At 49.5% G+C, this 4,704-nt stretch overlaps 1 pseudogene; it reads left to right on the forward strand.

Moving 5' to 3' along the window:
* Positions 1 to 3,385: 3,385 nt before the first annotated feature.
* LOC116641117 lies at positions 3,386 to 3,642 on the forward strand (annotated as a pseudogene).
* Positions 3,643 to 4,704: the final 1,062 nt, after the last annotated feature.

The raw sequence follows: 4,704 nt of genomic DNA on the forward strand, positions 1-4,704 counted from the left end.
ACTAAGAGATTCTCTAAGGGATCTCCTGGATTCCAGGCATACACTTCCACATTCCATTGTGGAGTAATAGTTCAGTTTCCCCTTGGAAGTCAGGATCAATCACCCTAGCCAGCACTGTGATTCCCTTTTTTGCCCGTTGACTCAGAGACTTGAAGATCCCAAAGTCTCTGGGTGGCAGTCTTAGCTTCCAGTTCAACGGGATCATTGTTGTGTCTCCTAATGGATGCCTTTGTCTATCTGGAACTAAGACCTTTAGCCTAATAGAGCATAAAGTCTCTGGAACAGGAAACAAAAATTTTGCTAGTGAGTCACTAGGGATGGCACTAGTGAGTCACTAGGGATCGTGCCACTCCCATTTCCACCCCTCCATTTTGGACTGTGAATCCTGCCTACTGGAGAAACAGCACCATATATTGGATGCCGATTCAGAACATACACAGCCTTCTGGAGAACCTTGCCCCAGCCCTACAGAGTATTGCCACCTGGCTGACACTGTAGTGAGTCTTCAAAGGGCCATTCCACTGTTCTATGAAGCCAGCTGCTTCAGGATGGTGGGGAACATGATATGACCAGGGAATTCCATGATCATGGGCTCAGTGCCACACGTCTTTTGTTATAAGTTAGTTTCTTGGTCAGAAGCAATGTTGATTGGAATACCATGACAGTGAGTGAGGCATTCTCTAAATCCACAGATGGTAGTTTTGGTAGAAGTATTACATGCAGGGGAGATAAGTCTATATCCAGAATAAGTGTCTATTCCCGAAAGGACTAAAATCTGCCCCTTCCATGATGGAAGTGATCCAGTATGACCAACTTGCTATCAGTAGCTGGCTGATACCCTTGGGGAATGGTGCCATACTGGGGTTCTGTGTTGGTCTCTGCTGCTGGTAAACTGGGCACTCAGCCATGGCCATAGCCAAGTTGCCCTTGGTAAGTGGAAGTCATATTGCTGAGCCCATAACAACTTCCATTCCTGCCACCATGGCCATTTTGTTCATGAGCCCATTGGGCAATGACGGGGTGGCTGAGGAGAGAGGCTGACTGGTATCATGGAAGGGGTCGTCCTATCCACTTGGTCATTAAAATCTTCCTCTGCTGAAATTACCTTTTGGTGAGCATTCATGTGGAACAGAAATATCTTCACATTTTTTGCCCATTCAGAGAGGACTATCCACACACCTCTTCCTCAAATTTTGTTTTCACCAATTTTTAAATCACGTTCCTTCCAACCATCCAGCTAAACCATTGGCCACAGCTCGTGAATCAGCATATAGCTACACATCTGGCCATTTTTTCTGCCAAGAAAAATGGACAACAAGATGCACGGTCCAAAGTTTTGCCCCATTTGTCTGCCCTTCTTGGGAGCTTTTGCTTCACCGTGTCTTCAGAGATGTCCCAGGGAGGAGCTGCCATGCTGCGGCTGTCCACTCTGGGTGGTAAACTGCACATCGTGCAGAGCCATCCCCAAACCGGGTCTGAGTTCTTCTCTTCCTCTGTCAGCCAATCATAGGGAATTCACCATGAGGCCATAGGTACAGGCTGGGAGAGAAAGCAGTATAGCAAGAATGGGGACCATGGGCATTTGGGCCATTTCTTCGTTTAACTTACTTGTGCCTTCAGGGCCTGCTTGCCTCTGATCTCATATATACCACTTCCATTTGATGAGGGAGTGTTGTGTGCATACCCAACTTTATGGCTTGGTGGGTCACATGACACCCAGAAATAATGTTTTACCAGCTATCTTGGCATCCCTTAGCCCAGTCAAGTTGACACATAAAATTAATCATCACAGTAACTGAAAACAACAATTTATTATTAACTCTGACATTTCTGTGGGTTGGCTAGACTCAGCTCACTTGGGGTCTCTCATGTGGGTACAGCCAGATGGTGGCTGGTGTTGGAGTCGTCCAAAAGCTTGGCAGGGCTGGATTCCAAGATGGCCTCTTCATGTACATGTTTGGTGCCTCATTTGAGATGCCCCAGAAAACCCAGAGGCTGTTCAGCAATCTCTCCTTCTTTTTTTTTTTTTTTAAGATTTATTTATTTGAGAGAGAGAGAGAAAGAGAGGGAGCCAGTGAATGGGGGTGAGGAGTGGCAGAGGGAGAGGATCTTCAAGCAGACTCCCCACTGAGCGCAGAGCCTGACACGGGGCTTGATCTCATGACTCATGAGATCATGACCTGAGCCAAAACCAGGAGTCAGATTCTTAACCAGCTGAGCCACCCAGGCGCCCCAATCTCTCCCTCTTTATGCAGCCTCTCCATGTGGCTAGCTTGTGCTTCCTCAAAGCATGGAGGACTAGTTGGACTTCTTACATGGTGGCTGGCTTTCCCTGGAGTGTTCCAAGAGTCTTAGGTAGAAGTTACAAGGTTTCTTGTGACCCAGCCTGGAAAGCCACACAGCGTCACTTCCATCATGGTTAATAGCAAATCCCAAGCCTGCTCAGATTTAAGGGGAGGCACCACATAAGGGTGTGAATGTCAAGAGGTGTGGTTACTGGGGGGTCATTTCTGGGGACCAACTACTACAGGGGGGAAGAGGAGATGTGGTGAAGTAGGCAAGTCAGAAGACCTTGATCCTGGCTCTACTGGTCACCCTCAGACAAGTCTCTTGACCTTTCTGGGCTCAGCTTCCCATGGCATTTACCATGACAGAAATGGACTAGATGGCCTGGAAGATTCTCCTAGTACTGACAGACCTGGGCTTGAGTCTCTGGAAGTTCAAGGCTGGCTCTGCACTCTAGGCTGGGTCTCTGGTGCGGTAGGTGGACCAGTTGCCCCCCGTCCGACTCCCAGGGCCCGTGACCCCAGCTAGGCTCCCAGCCATGAGAATGGAGAACAGTTGGAGCGTTAAGTCCTCGGTTTCAGGAAAAAAAAAATCGCCCTCCCCAGCCATCTCTAGGCACATTATTCACAGGTTCATTACTGTTTAATTTAATCACCAAATGTCATCCAAATGCCATTTATCCTGCTTCTCATCAGAGGTTTACCTATTTATTTTACATTTCAAATGAATTGCTCATTATTCTGTCATTTGGGGCTTTATTTTGTAATTCATTTGGCAAGTTCTGACAAGTTGAAAATGATGCTGTATTGAACACAGTACCTTCTGGGCCTCCTCCCAGGGGTCCCTTCCCTGAAAGCCACCCCTGCCCCTCAGCGTCTCTCCTCAGGAGGCCCACCTGGACACTCTCCACCTTTCTGATGGGTCATGGAGAGAGATACAGCATTCTGCTCTTCCCTCAGGTCCAAATTGTGCATCCATGATGCTCAGATATGCACGCCAAGGGCTGAGGAAGGTAAGAGAGCCCAGGACAGAGAGCTCATCTGTCCATGCCGTAGTGGGTTGCCCATTTGCGCCACTGCCCATGCTGTGGTCCCTAGCCATGGCCCTCGCCAACCAGGTCGTTTATTGTAGTGTTTGAGGCTAAAAGTCCAAGTATCTTCAGCTCAAGAAGTTAGAAGATGGGTTTCCCAGTTGCCTGGAATCCACGGTGAGGGGATTCCATTGGCCACCGGCTTCTTTAAAGTGATGGAGTGGGGAAGTTGGTTCAATCCAAGAAGAGGTGATGGCTACATGGACATGGAGAGCACGTTTCTGAGGTTGGTGGCCGCCATCCAAGCTGCCTTGGCTCAGGGCTAATGTGACCTGAGAGTCCAGTGACCTTGGCCCAGCCTCTCACGGCAGATGTTTCAAGACAAGAAGGATTGAAATGTCTTGTGGATGCCTGGTCTTTCGTTGATGTCCCTGTGGCCACTGGGTGAGGGCAGAGACTGACACCCCTGGTCCTTGCGTGTGCATGTATGTCTGTCTGTGTGTGTAGGTGTCTCTGTGTGTGTATGTCCCTGTAAGTGTAGCTCTGCACCCTGTCTTGCTCCTTCCTCTCCCTGCTTTTTCCCATCTCCTCATATCCCCCCTCCCTCTGGCTATTCTGGCATTTGGGGGTGGTCCTGCTCCTGGCTTCCTTCTCAGGGGGTAGCCAAGAGAGGGATCTGGGTGAGTGAGTTGAAGATTTCAGCAGTGTTGGCAAAGGCTCACTATTCAATAAACACTGGATGAGTTTAAAAAAAAAAAAAAAAGCAAGCAGAGGACGGGCTGTGCATTGAACAGACCTTGGTTAGAGTTCTGCCTTTGCCACTTGGTTATCATCCTCAGACCTTCATTCCCTTGGGCAGATGGCTTAAGCTCTCTGAGACAGTTTCCTCATCCGTAAAATGGGATGGTAGCAGATATCGGCACCTGCAGGGTTGTTGTGAAGCTTCAGTGGGATGAGGCACGTCCAGTGCTCCCCCACTGCTTGGTACATAGTTAGCGCTCCCTGAGATATTATCCTAACCTTAAAGTAGGCTAGGATGAGCCAAATCAGCCCTTGCCAAGATGCAGGGGATTAAAGGTCCGAGGGCTTGAGAAATTTAATGCAAGGCAGTTCCAGGGCCCTGCCAGGGTGGTGCTGACCCCGTGCCTCAGGCTCAAGTCTGGCTGGGAGGTTCCCAGTTGCGGATCTGTCCCTAGCAGCCCTCCCAGGCTTCTCTGCCGCTGCCTGAGAATGGGTGCTGAGCCAGCCTCCCCAGAAGGGCCCTCAGTCTAAGTCACTGATAGCCTCTCAGCCTGGACCCAGCATCCACATCTGTATTGCAAAGCCTCCCGTGCCTCCAGGTCACTTTATGGGCTGTGCAGCTGGGCTCCCTTCAAAACCGTTGGGGG

Source organism: Phoca vitulina, unplaced genomic scaffold, assembly GCF_004348235.1.
Source record: "Phoca vitulina isolate PV1807 unplaced genomic scaffold, GSC_HSeal_1.0 scaffold2, whole genome shotgun sequence".
NCBI lineage: Eukaryota > Metazoa > Chordata > Mammalia > Carnivora > Phocidae > Phoca > Phoca vitulina.